Source organism: Sorex araneus, chromosome 6, assembly GCF_027595985.1.
Source record: "Sorex araneus isolate mSorAra2 chromosome 6, mSorAra2.pri, whole genome shotgun sequence".
NCBI lineage: Eukaryota > Metazoa > Chordata > Mammalia > Eulipotyphla > Soricidae > Sorex > Sorex araneus.
In genome coordinates this window covers 51,146,940-51,161,415 of record NC_073307.1, presented here as the reverse complement: position 1 = coordinate 51,161,415, position 14,476 = coordinate 51,146,940, and the positions used below count along the sequence as shown (strand labels likewise).

Here is a 14,476-nt window from a genome sequence, read left to right as displayed (position 1 = left end):
AGTGTTTGAGTTTTTGATTTGCTATGTTTGAAGGGCACACCCAGTGGTGCTCAGTGGCTGCTCTGGGACTATGTAGTGTGAGGGATTGAACCCAGACCTTCAGCATGCCCACTGGTCCTTTGGGTGATGGCTGAAGTCAGAGGAGAGTGTTTGATTTGTTGCACCAGCACAGCAAATCTCAGAGCTATCCTGGGATCAGAACCCAGAGCATTGCTCTAGGTCATGGCGGGAAGCCACATTTCAAGGAGCATGTGTGACTTTCTCTTGCATCAGATGAAAAGAGCAATGTGGGTTTCAAACAACATGTGAGACTCTTGCAAAAAGGTGAGATCATTCTTCTTCCCCAGCACCTTATTCAACGAACCAGGTACCCCACTACCCTCCTGAACAAGCCTACAAAGGAAGCAACATACCCAATTCTTCATGGGAAATGTGCTTAATGCTCAGTAGTATATCAACCATCAGTGGCTGCCATTGTTACCGACCTTTCTAGCTTGACTTTCATGGTCATTATCTATCAATATTTCCCCTCAAGCTCACTGCAGTCCTGCTCTTGGGGTCCTTTGCCCACAATTATGGAAGGGAACAACGCATGCTTAACCCGGTTTCTGTCACTAGATGACTGCAGGTGGCCTACAGCCCAGCAAACCTTATCTGTAAGCTCCTGTTAGACCATAACATGCCACCAATGAATAAATGACCCTTCTTAGGCTGCGACTGGTAAAAGGCACCTCTTGATCTACTGGAAGGCTTTGAACTTCACCAACACTGACATACATATTCATCTAGCTCAAAGTTTGGCAAAGAAGCACAGCTCCAAATATGATGAAATCTTCTTGGCTTTGGAAACATGTTCTCCGAAGGATTAAAGCCCCATCGCCTTGAGTTCATTGTCCCTGCTGATGCTCTCTCTCTCTCTCTTTCTCTCTCTTTAAAAATTGAATCACAGTGAGATACAGTTACAGAGTTGTTCATCTCTGGATTTCAGTTATACAATGTTCCAACACCCGTCCCTTCACCAGGGAACACTTCCCACCACCATTGTACCCAGTTTCCTTACCACTACCTCTATGGCAGGCACTTTTCTTCTCTCTGTCTCTGTCTCTCTCTTTCCTTTTGGACATTATGGTTTGCAATACAGGAACTGAAAGGTTATCATGTATATCTCTTTATCTCCTTTCAGCACTCAGCTCTTGTCCAGAGTGATCACTTCCAACTATCATTGCCATAGTGGTTCCTTCTCTGTCCTACCTGTTCCCCTCAACCCCCCCTGTCCCTTACCACCCCCCCTCCGCTCTTCCACCAATTGTAGTGAGCTTCCAACCATAGACTAGTCTTCCTGACCCTTGTTTCTATTGTCCTTGGGTATTAGTCCCATATGATGCTGGTGCTTTTTTTGAAATAAGATTTCGTTGATTGGTGTACAAAACTGAGTTTTGGTAGGAAAGAATCATAGCTCAGCACCTGTGCATACCTTACACCACCTTGGATCATGCATAACTCAAATTCTATTAGGAAATTGACTCCTTCTGCCTTCCTCCCCTTTCTCAATGGTAACTCTATTTTCTACACCTAAGAGTTATTTTTGTTGTATTTTTTTTTATGCTTTTGGGCCACATCAGCGATGATCAGGGTGTTCTCCTGGGTCTGTGCTCAGGAGTCACTCCTGGCAGTGCTTAGGAGACTATATGGGATGCCAGAGATTGAACCTAATCTGTCTGTGTGCAAGGCAAGCACCTTGCCTGCTGTAATACGGCTCTGTGCTCTTGTTGTGTTTTTCTTGTTTGCTTTGTTTATATTTCGATATGTGAAAACAACTAGTAACTCACTTTCTGACCTATTTTTCTTAGTTTACTTGCCTTAAGTTCTGGAGATTATTGGATACTTTGGTGATGGTGAGGTGCAGTAATGATGTGCCAAGATGATGCATGTTAATTAACACTATTATAAAGCAGTTGCTTTATAATAATACTGTAAAAAGAAAAGAAAATCCTTTTAAGTTCTATCCATGTTATTTGCAAAAGAAAGGATGTCCTGTTTAAAAAAGTAACTAAATAGTATTCCATTGAATATATATATATATATATATTATTTATCTAATGATGAGCATTTATCCTGTTTTCATGCTTTGGCTATTGTAAACAATGCAATAATGACCATAGGAGTTCATATATATATATATATATATATATCATGCATGTAAATGTTCCAAATATAGTGTTCATCATACATATATATGTTTCAGATATAGTGTTTTATATAATTCAGATAAATGACTAAAAATAGTATTTTTGGATCATACAGTATTTCTATTTTTAGAACATTTTTTTTTTTTAAAAGGGATCTTTGAGCTGTTTTCCATAGTGGTTTCTCCTGGAATCTTGGTTTCTGCAACTGATCTGCCCATAGTTAGAAACGTGAGTTGCATTACCCTTATCTTAACATGCTTAACCATCAGTGTTGTTATTGGTCATCAAATTAGTCACTTCCTCTTGTTTCAAATCCACTGACAGTTTTGGGTGGTTGGAGCTGAGTGGGTTGGACAGGGGGGAAATAGGCGATTTCCTCTGCCTCTTGTAGAGTTAATCTCTCATCCAGATACTGCTAAAGCAGCTCTTTCAACAGCAGTCTTTACTGCTCGTTTAGCAGAATAACTGTAAAGAAGGAGTTTCTTCTTTACAATGCCCCAACTCAAAGTCCAAATGATAGATGATTTCCTGGTCCTGAAGAAGACACTTAAGCACTTATATTTCTTTCAACAATTTATTCCAGTTGGAACAAGACAGTCCATTTCTCATGTAAGCATGGAGCAAGTTGTTAGGTGTGTGCAAACAAATATCTGACATCTCTGCAAAGGGCCGGTGAAAGGAAGTCCTTTGAAGAGTGTTACTAGCCAGAAAAATATTCTGATACCATTGCTCCTTACTTGGGAGGGCTTCTCGATTGCCTGCATAAATGTCCTTTGTCCTTACAAGTTCTGCGTGGACTTGCTAATAAAACAAATGTTTTTACCATGATCTTTAGCTATTGTTGTAGCCACCCTAAAATGCTTCTCCTTTTTAGCCCTTCTCGAATCGCCTTACTTGCCCCCTCCTTTTTCTTTCTTTTCTCTTCTTTTTCTTTTTTTGTGACATGCATTGACATGCAGTTAAAAGCAAGTCCTGAGTCCAGAAACTATTACAGCTTCACCTACCACTGACAAGGTTGTCTTTTCCTGAAGTCAAACATTTGTTTCAGCCAAGTGCTACATCTTAACTGCTGAACCTCAAGTCGGTGCCTATGGTTTCTACCAGGAAACATTTGTAAACGTCCTGGAATCCTTCCTTCTTTTTTACCCCTGGAAGAAAGCCTGGTGGGCACGTTTGTTTCTAAAACAAATATTCCCCTTTCCCTTAAAAAAAAAAGAATCATTCTTTTTATTCTTTCTGTCTTGGCAGGAAGAGGTCTCCGTGTCTAGGTTATAGACTGGAATGAGGTCTTTCATATTCTGCCGTATGTACTTGGTCCTGGTGTGGTATGGGGCAGTGGAGCATACCACAGTGCTCAGGGCCAGGAGTGGTGCTGAGGATGAAACCAGGGTTGACTGAAGCAGCCAGGTGGGAGGCAATTGCCTTACCCACCTGCACCACCTCATTGACCTGTCTGTACGACCTCACTCACCTACCTGTTCGATCTCACTGACCTATTACATTTCTGAGTAAGGAGTGATTTTAGTCTTCCTGTAAAGGGGTTTGTTTGTTTTGTTTTGTTTTCAGCTGGCATATTTTTGGGGAGGCAAGATCTGTCTCCTGAATATTTTTCCAGGGAATTTTTAGACTCAGAAGGGAGGGAAACATCTTCCCTACATGCTCAATGCACCAGGAAGCCAAGTGTCCAGAACCTAGCTCCCTTGAACTCCCTTGGAAATGCCCTAAAAAGTAGAACTGTCCAAAGTCTAAAGACAAGTCACCGGCTTAGAAAACTTCCATCAGTTCCCTTTTGTGCTCGTCCGAACCACTAATGTGCGAACCGTGCTCTGAGAAAGCTCATACATCCTCATGAAGAAACAGCTGCGAGTGACTGCAGCTACCAACTTCTGAGATGTCAAAGGAAGCGGCTCATTTCAAGCTGTCATTTCCCCTGGACGTCTTCCTGCAGGCTTTAACAGCCACGTGCATTCTGTCTGCTCCTGCCTCCCCTCATTGCTTGGATAGGCTCAGGGGTGGAGGGTGGGGGCGAAGCCCAGCCCTGTAATTTATGGCTCCTGGGATGAAAGTAGGCTGGACGTGTGGACAATATGCCAATAATTATTTCTGTTGACTCTATAACGGGGCAGGAAGTGCCTCTGTCAAATGGCTTATTTCAACCCAAGACAGATAGGCCTGACCTGGGTTTCATGACAGATGTCAAATATATCGAAGTGTGCTGTGTAGCAGATTACCTTATTGACAAAGAAATGAAAGACCACCAGGAAGATGGATGGGCTGCTTTCCTTTTTATTTTATTTTGGGGGGAGTGGTGATTCCCATGTCTGTGCAGGTATGAACATGAACTTCTGAAGGCAAAGGGGCTCATGAGAATAAATGCGTTTGTGGAAAGTCTTGGAATGAATGGCTCTCCCAAACTCTCGAGGGTGGTTGGGAGGTGGAGGGCTTGGTGGAAGAGAGCAGTGGGAAGGTGTGTGTATGTGGTGTGTGTGTGCACACGTGTGTGTGTGTGTGTGTTGCCTTCATACGTGTTCAAGGAAGGTGGGTTCTCCTTTCTTATGCCATGCACTGAGGGGCTGTGGGGGGCATTGGGAAATTAGTGCCAAGTGGCACAGGGCTTTTGTTTTGTCTCCTCCAGTCACCTGCCACCCTCCTGCTTCTATCCAGTGTCTCTTGAGAGGACACGACATCTTGGGTGGGTTCCTCTGGGTAAACTGAGGCACGCTCTTTCCCATCCTTTGGACTGCTACTTATAAAGTGGAGAAGATAGCATGTTGACACATTCATTTTGGTTTGTTTCATCTGGGGCCACATCCAGTGGTGCTTAGATATAGAAAGGGGGTAATAAGGGGGGTTAGTCCTAGCTCTGTGCTTGGGTATTGTTTCCATTATGAAGAGGCACTGCATATGGTGCCAGGAATGGGACCTGAGTCAATGGCATGCAAGGCAAGTGCCTTAACCCTTGCATTATCTATCTGACTCCAGGAGAGCATCTTTTTGTTTGAACCATAGGAGACTTGGAAAGGGTGGAAACAAAAGCAGCTTTTTTTTTTTTATGAGTCTGAAAGAAATTTCACAATATTTCATATTGCACCCTCCCCCCAGCCATGTGCTTGATAACTCACCCCAAATACCATGGCAAGTGAGTCTAGCTGATCCTTAAACTTGAAGGATTTCAGGATCCAGGCCTCTGGTATCTAAAATACTGTCCCCGGGGATGGAGAGATAGTGTAGTGGGTAGGATATTTGCCTGGCACGCAGTCAATCCAAATTTGATTGAATCCAGCATCCCAAAATGTATTCTGAGCACCACCAGGTGTAATTCCTGAGTGCAGAGCCAGGACTGATCCCTGATCATTGCCTGGTGTGACCCCAAAACCAAAAGTAAAATAAAACCAAATAAAATGCAGATCCCCTCACAATTTGTCCTCCGTGTAGCTTCTATGTGAGTTTATGGTGGAGGATTTAACCAAAAAGTATCTCAAACTCGGGCACAAGACAAGGATGCCCACTCTCACCACTCCTCTTCAATATAGTACTGGAAGTACTTGCGATAGCTATTAGACAAGAAAAAGAGATTAAGGGCATCCAGATAGGAAGGGAAGAAATCAAACTCTCACTATTTGCAGATGACATGATACTATATCTAGAGAAGCCTAAAACCTCTACTAAGAAACTCTTAGAAACAATAGACTTATACAGTAAAGTTGCAGGCTACAAAATCAATACCCAAGAATCCATGGCCTTCATATATGCAAACAATGAGGCAGAGGAAAGGGACATGAAAAAAGCAATCCCATTCACAATCGTGCCCCAGAAAATCAAGTACCTTGGAATCAGCTTAACCAAGGAAGTAAAAGACCTTTACAAAGAAAACTACAAAACGCTACTCCATGAAATCAAAGAGGACATGAGGAAATGGAAACATATACCCTGCTCGTGGATAGGGAGAATCAATGTTGTCAAAATGGCAATACTCCCTAAAGCATTATACAGATTCAATGCGATCCCTATAAGTATACCCATGACATTCTTCAAAGAAATGGATCAAGCAATCCTAAAATTCATATGGAATAACAAACGTCCAAGGATAGCTAAAACAATTCTTGGGAAAAAGATGATGGGAGGCATCACCCTCCCCAACCTCAATCTTTACTACAAAGCAGTAACAATTAAAACAGCATGGTACTGGAACAAAGGCAGAGCCGTAGACCAATGGAACAGGGTGGAATATCCCTACACACAACCCCAAATGTATGATCATCTAATCTTTGATAAGGGAGCAAGAGATGTGAAGTGGAGCAAGGAAAGCCTCTTTAACAAATGGTGCTGGCACAACTGGACAACCACATGCAAAAAAATGGGTTTAGACCTTGACCTGACACCATGCACAAAAGTCAGATCAAAATGGATTAAAGACCTCAACATTAGACCACAAACCATAAGGTACATTGAAGACAAGGTCGGCGAAACCCTCCACGATATTGAAGATAAAGGTATCTTCAAAGGTGACACGGAACTAAGCAATCTAGTAAAAACAGAGATAAACAAATGGGACTACATTAAACTAAAAAGCTTCTGCACCGCAAGAGATACAGTGACCAGAATCCAAAGACTATCCACAGAATGGGAAAGGATATTTACACAATACCCATCAGATAAGGGGTTGATATCAATGGTATATAAAGCACTGGTTGAACTCTACAAGAAGAAAACATCCAACCCCATCAAAAAATGGGGCGAAGAAATGAACAGAAACTTTACCAAGGAAGAAATACGAATGGCCAAAAGGCACATGAAAAAGTGCTCTGCATCACTAATCATCAGAGAGATGCAGATCAAAACAACCATGAGATACCACCTCACACCACAGAGACTGGCACACATCCAAAAGAACAAAAGCAACCGCTGTTGGAGAGGATGTGGGGAGAAAGGGACCCTTCTACACTGCTGGTGGGAATGCCGGCTAGTTCAGCCCTTTTGGAAAACAGTATGGACGACTCTCAGAAAACTAGAGGTTGAGCTCCCATTTGACCCAGCAATACCACTGCTGGGAATATATCCCAGAGAGGCAAAAAAGTACAATCGAAACAACATCTGCACATGTATGTTCATCGCAGCACTGTTTACAATAGCCAGAATCTGGAAAAAACCCGAATGCCCCAAAACGGATGACTGGTTGAGGAAACTTTGGTACATCTATACAATGGAATACTATGCAGCTGTTAGAAAAAAGGAAGTCAAGAATTTTGTAGTTAAGTGGATGGGCATGAAAAGTTTCATGCTGAGTGAAATGAGTCAGAAAGAGAGAGACAGACATAGAAAGACTGCACTCATCTATGGTATATAGAATATCAGAGTGGGAGACTAATACCCAAGAACCATAGAAATAAGTACCAGGAGGTTGACCCCATGGCTTCGCGGCTGGCCTCACGTTCCGGGGAAAGGGCAACTCAGAGAAGCGATCACCAACTACATTGTAGTTGAAGGCCATGTGGGGGAAGGGAGCTGCGGGCTGAATGAGGGCTAGAGACTGAGCACAGCGGCCACTCAACACCTTTATTGCAAACCACAACAGCTAATTAGAGAGAGAGAACAGAAGGGAATGCCCTGCCACAGTGGCAGGGTGGGGTGGGGGGGAGATGGGAGTGGGGAGGGTGGGAGGGACGCCGGGTTTACGGGTGGTGGAGAATGGGCACTGGTGAAGGGATGGGTTCCCGAACTTTGTATGAGGGAAGTATAAGCACAAAAGTGTATAAATCTGTAACTGTACCCTCATGGTGATTCTCTAATTAAAAATAAATAAATTAAAAAAAAAAAGTATCTCAAACTGACTGATTGGTGACAAAAACCCAGGAAGAGAAAAAGAAACAGCCCCCATCTAAGTTAACCCGAACAGTTCTAGCCCTTGTTGTTCAATAGACTCTGATTCTAGGCAGAAACAAGGCAGCAGACATGGAAAAGGCAGTGCAAAACATGATACTGTCTAACAAGGGATGCAGCTCAAAGCAGCTGCATGTGGACACTGGAATGGACAGAGTATTTAGCACCTCACTCTTTCCCTTTTTATTGCGTGAGGGAGCTTTCATGGGATTTTATACTTTGCTCATTCAGGACACCTCCCCTTGCCTCTCTCTGCTCTGAGCTCCCTTTAGGCAAATAGGATGATCTAGAATGAGTTACCAAGGCTGCACGTCCTCAAGGGGAGTTTGCCTGGGTGTGAAATGAGTTGAATTTCGGCTGGACACCTTTGTGCGGTGCATAGCCCGTACAGCTCTCCGGGGTGGCGGTTGTTTCTGCTGGTCCTGCTGAGAGCTGCTGGCCACTGTTCCTACCCAGTCAGTGTTTTCAAAGGCAATTTAGTTCAGTCATTTTGCACCAAAAAAGAAAAAAAAATTTCTCTTTTCAAAAAGATTACTTTAGTTACTGGAAAGGCACAACAGACATATTATGGATAAAATGTAGAAAGTCAGCACCATGGTTTCCTTTTGTCCTTTTAAAATGTTCCTTCTTCTAAGTCAATCATGGAACAGAATATAGTATTTCACTTCTTCTGGGCTTGATACACAAAAACTGTTAAGATTTTTCATTGGTTTTCATGGGTACCTGTGTGTGTGTATCTGAGAGAGAGAGAGGCAGACAGACAGACAGATAGACAGACAGACAGACAGAGACAGAGAAAGAGACAGAGACAGAGACAGAGGCAGGCTCATTCACCAACTATAATGTAGATTAGGGGGAAAGTGTGACAAACTTGAGGTCATGTCAATCTTTTTATTTATTTACTTTTTTGTTTTTTGGGGTCACAGCCAGTGATACTCAGAGTTTGTTCCTGGATCTGTGCTCAGGAATTAATCCTGGAAGTGCTCAGGGAACCATATGAGGTGCCAGAGATCGAATCCTGGATATCTGTGTTCAAATCAAGTGCTCTACCCCCTGTACTATCACTCCAGCCCTGGTCATGTCATTTATTAAAATAGATTGTATATCCCAAATATTAAACCAGAGGACTAGTTAGGGAAATTGAAATTAGCTTTCAGGAAAAGTTATTTGTGATAGAAAAACCCTTGTTGTTTTAAAGATCTATTCTGTCACTTTTGAAATGATAGTTTAGATGTGCAAAGGAAAATTCATATTAGGTGGAAGGATTTGACCACAACCCTCTTTCCTGCTTGGCATTTTTGCTTCGCCTCATTTCATCACAGTATTTTAATAAGAAATCTTGAGAACGTGGGCTCCTTATCGTCCCATATTTCCCCTGATCTACTCCTGAGGATGTGACTACAGTGACCCACAAAGAGGAGATGTTGACAGAAGGGAGGGAGGTAGGAGACAAACCGTTTGCATGTGCTGCATCCCTCATACCAGCAGCCTAAGTGGATATAAATTTAATCGACGGAGCAGAAATTGCAAATCGGCATCATAAAGAAAAACAGCAGCGACACAGGACACAGGCTCTAATTTTCTGTTAAAGGCAGGGGAGCTAGATAAACACTCAGTTAAAAGGGGATTTTTCTGTATATGGGGCACCCGCCTTCAGTGAAATCCTAAGGATTTGATTTATGGCTCCAAGGGAGAAAGGTAAGTCACTGCAGGTCTCTGTCTACCAGGCGGGCTTGAAGTATGAGAGGAAAAAGAAATTTTAGTGTGAATCTAGAAACTGTAGAACTAACATGGGTGGAAAGAGGAACAAATGACTTTTTAGCCACAAGGGTATTCCACAAATTCATGTTCTTTTCCCTTTTTCATTCTGATTTCTCTTCCCCCAGCCCCTCGACTCTTTTTTTTTATTTCCCCTTAGAATTTGTATTAAATTTGTTACATGCTCTTAAGGGAGGAAATGTTCTCAAGGGTTTAATTGAGGTACAATAAAGAAATGGAGGGAGGGACAGGAATTCACTGTTGCTTTATTGAACTCAGTTCTGCCTCATCTCAAGTATTTCTCCCCCGTTTGGAGAAACACAGACCTTACTCCTCCAGGAAGTACTGTCTCCAAGGCCTTTATTAATGGGATCTTTGGGAATCGTGTTTTAATTTTTTTCCATAATCATCATGCAAATTGATCATGATAATCTCTGGAAAGGAAAAAAAGTGAACCGATAGCCTCATTAACTGCAATGCTAGGGGGACTCTGCTTCCTAAAGCTGGTGGCCTTGCAGAAGCCCAGTTTCCTTTGTATGTGGCTTTGGTCTAGCCCTCTTTGTGAGCTGTGATTTTGTCCCCTTCTGTATTCTCTCACTGACCTCACACAATCAAACCAAACATTGGGGGAAGGATTTGTAAGGTCTCATATGAGGAAAGATAATTTGTGTCTTGCTAGGTTCCAACCAGAATGAATCTCTTCCTGTTCTATGATAGCAGGAAGGCACTGTGATGACTTTTTTTCGGTCCTGAACATTCCTTAAAAGACAAGGGGGTCTCAAATGAGCAAACTTGGGAAGAGCCATGGAAATAGCCAGCGTTAGAAAGATAGTTTCCCTGGGAATGTGGCCCAATGGAAGATCACAGGTCTGGCATGTGATTTGTCCTAGTCCTGATCCCCTGGCATTGCAAAAATAAAGAAATGAAGAAATAAAAGAGTGGCTCAGGTGCATGATTATGAATGCTGTTCTGCTGAATTAAGACCACTTTTTAATAAGGATGTGCTTTAATTATAATTTAACAGGGAGAATGACAGAAACAGAGCAATAAATCAGATTGCTATAACCAAGTAACAGACTTTGGAGTTGGTTATACATTTCAGTAGGTGGTTCTTTTTATTATTCTAAACCATAAAATTTGGGAGAGATAGAATATGGTTCCCAGAATGTGACTCAGTGCTATTGCCGATATCTTATATGCATGAGGCCCCGAGTTGAATCCCTGGTGCCACAAGTACCACTGGATATGGCCCTGTTGGTCCTTAGCTCCACTGCATGTGATATCTATACAATTTTTTTTTAAGTCAGAGAGTCAAAATAAATTGGAATGTGATTCTTTGAAAATTGGCTTCTTTACAACTAGACTGGTTCCCAGTGGACTTTGTAACACAGTGAGTCGCAAAACGTTCTCATAACTCTTGAGTCTTTCGGGCACCATAAACCTCTGGAAGACAGACCAAAGGGTGTACAGCACTGTGTTCCCTGAAGATAAGAGTTTCCCATGGGTGAACTGAGTCTGTGTCTAAAGAAGAAATGATACCACCCTTTTGGGGGGAAGATTGTCTCCTCTGAGAGAAGTACTAATGGAAAAGGTACTCATGAAGTTGGGGTTGGGAGGAGACCCTAACTATTACCTGGATGAGCAGATTCCACTTGGTAGCAGAGCAGAACCACCCAATGGAATGTTAATATCAATTAAATGGGGTTATAGAGGTCTTTCTGCAGACTTTCTCAGCATCTTATCCCACGTTGGTGTCCGGGCCACATCTGGTAAGGCAGTGGGGTGGCTAGATGGCTATTCTTGGCCTGGTGTTTGGGAGAGTATCATGGTCCTCAAGAGACCACGTAGAATGGGATGAAACACAGACATCTCACATGCAAAGCATTAACTCTTGGCCTTTGAACTCTTCTTCAGCTCTCAGAGCCTTTAATATGCTGCTCTACACTGGAAATTTCCAAGATTCATCCTGAATCCACTTGCCTTTTCCTCTTCATGGGGCACCCAGGGCTTCAGGGATCTCAGAAGAGAAATATGAAATCTTTGGATGTCAAGAAATAAAAGTTTCCCTTTCCAGAAAGATACTTTGGGCATTTAGAAAGACTTTCGGTGGTGAGAAACTGCAGGTAAGCTATAACCAGGCTATTAAAATATTATCAGGGGCTAGTGGGTACAGTGGGTAAAGGGCTTATTTGTCACACAGCAAACCAAGTTTGATCCCTGACACCTTGTCTGACATCTGACAGGGAAACCTTGTCCCTGACTCCTGACACCCTGAGCGACACCAAGAGAGATCTCTGAGCACAGAACAGGAGTAAGCCCTGGGCACTGAAGGGTATGGCCCACAAAACAAAACAAAATGGAATCTTTTTGTCAGAAAAACTAAGTCAGAAGATTAGTGATGAAGAGCATTTCTCATGTGCCTTTTGGTCATTTGGATTTCTTCTTTGAAAAAGTTTCTGTTCATTTCATTGCTCCATTTTCTGATGGGGTTGGATGTTTTCTTTTTGTAGAGTTCAACCAATGCCTTGTAAATCCTTGATATCAACCCCTTATCAGGTGGGTATTGGGTGAATATCCTTTCCCATTCTGTAGATTGTCTTTGTATTCTGGTCACTGTATCTTTTGAGGTGCAGAAGCTTCTCAGTTTAAGGTAGTCCCATTTATCTCTGTTTCCACTTGACCAATGGAGTGTCACCTTTAATGATACCATTAGCTTCAATATCGTGGAGGGCTTTGCTGACCTTGTCTTCAATGTACTTGATGGATTTTGGTCTGATGTTGAGGTCTTTAATCCATTTTGATCTGACTTTTGTGCATGGTGTTAGGTAGAGGTCTGAGCCCATTTTTTTTCTTTTTGCATGTAGCTGTCCAGTTTTGCCAGCACCATTTATTAAAGAGGTTTTCCTTGAATTTCCTTCATATTTCTTTCACATTTCTTGCTTCTTTATCAAATATTAGATAATGATACATTTGAGGGTGTGTGAAAAGATATTCCACCCTGTTCCATTGTTCTGCAGCTCTGCCTTTGTTCCAGTACCATGCTGTTTTAATTATTACTGCTCTGTAATAGAGTTTGAGGTTGGGGAAGGTGATGCCTCCCATCTTGTTTTTCCCCAGAATTGCTCTAGCTATTAGTGGGGGGTTTGTTTTTTTATATGAATTTCAGCAGTGTTTAATCCATTCCTTTGAAGAATTTCATGGGTATCCTTATAGGGATCGCATTGAATCTGTACAGTGCTTTGGGGAACATTGCCATTTTGACAATGTTAATTCTCCCAATCCATGAGCAGGGGATATGTTTCCATTTCCTTGTGTCCAAAACAACAATGAGATATCATCTCATACCACAGAGACTGGCCCACATCCAAGAGAACAGAAGCAACCGGTGTTGACGTGGATGTGGGGAGAAAGGGACTCTCCTTCATTGCTGGTGGGAATGCTGACTGGTTCAACCATTTTGGAAAATAGTATGGACGCTTCTCAAAAAATTAGAAATTGAGCTCCCATTTGACCCAGCAATATCATTTCTGGGAATATATCCCAGAGATGCAAAAAATTATAGTAGAAATGGTATCTGCACTTATATGTAAATTGCAGCACTGTTTACAGTAGCCAGAATCTGGAAAAAACCTGAGTGCCCAAGAACAGATGACTGGTTAAAGAAACTTTGGTACATCTACACAATGGGATACTATGCAGCTGTTAGAAAAGATGAAGTCGTGAACTTTGCATATAGGTGGATCAACATGGAAAGTATCATGTTAAGTGAAATGAGTCAGAAAGAGAGGAAAAGACATAGAAAGATTGCACTCATTTGTGGAATATAAAGTAACAGATTGGGAGACTAACTCCTAAGAATAGTAGAGATAAGTACTAGGAGGATTACTCCACAGCTTAGAATCTGGTCTCACATGCTGGGGTAAAAGGCAGCTCAGACAGAGAAGGGACCACCAAGTAAAGGGTGCTGAGAGGGCCCACTCAGGATGGAGATACAGGCTGAAAGTAGACTATAGACCGAACATGATGGCCACTTAATACCTCTACTGCAAACCACAACATCCAAAAGGAGAGAGAGAGCAAAAGGGAATGCCCTGCCACAGAGGTAGGGTGGAGGGATGGGGTGGGAGGGATGCTAGGACCATTGGTGGTGGAAAACCATCACTGGTGGAGGGGTGGATACTTGATCATTGTATGACTGAAATGCAAGCACGAAAGTTTGTAAGTCTATAACTGTACCTTACCATGATTCATTAATTAAAAAAAAAAACAACAAAAAGCTAAGTCAGAATGGAAAAGAAGAGAAGGAATTGAAAAATACTCTGTAGGGGGCAGGAATGATCGAACAGTAGGGAGGGCCTTGCATGTGGCTGACCCTGGTTCAATCCCCAGCATCCCATAGAGTCCTCCAAGCACTGCCAGGAGTGATTCCTGAGTGCAGAGACCAGAGTAACCCCTGGGTATCCTTGGTTGTAACCCCAAAAACAAAACAAAACAAAACAAAAAACAACCCATCTTTGTAGATAGAATGGGTACTTTTGATAAAATTGAGGGCTAATGAGTAAAGAAATTTGTTGTTGTTTTTCTTTTTTTTTAGTTTCAGTTGGGGAACCTGAACAACAAAGGGCAGTGTTAGGTAAAATATGAGAAAA

At 42.3% G+C, this 14,476-nt stretch overlaps 1 long non-coding RNA gene across 2 annotated transcripts in view; it reads left to right on the top strand.

Moving 5' to 3' along the window:
* The window catches only part of LOC129405600 (uncharacterized), a 152,423-nt gene that overhangs the window by 100,304 nt on the left and 37,643 nt on the right, over positions 1-14,476 (top strand). For both annotated transcript variants that reach the window (XR_008630680.1, XR_008630679.1), the window contains one exon: positions 11,742-11,950. This is a non-coding gene — a long non-coding RNA (uncharacterized LOC129405600). The remainder of the gene's footprint in view (positions 1-11,741; positions 11,951-14,476) is intronic.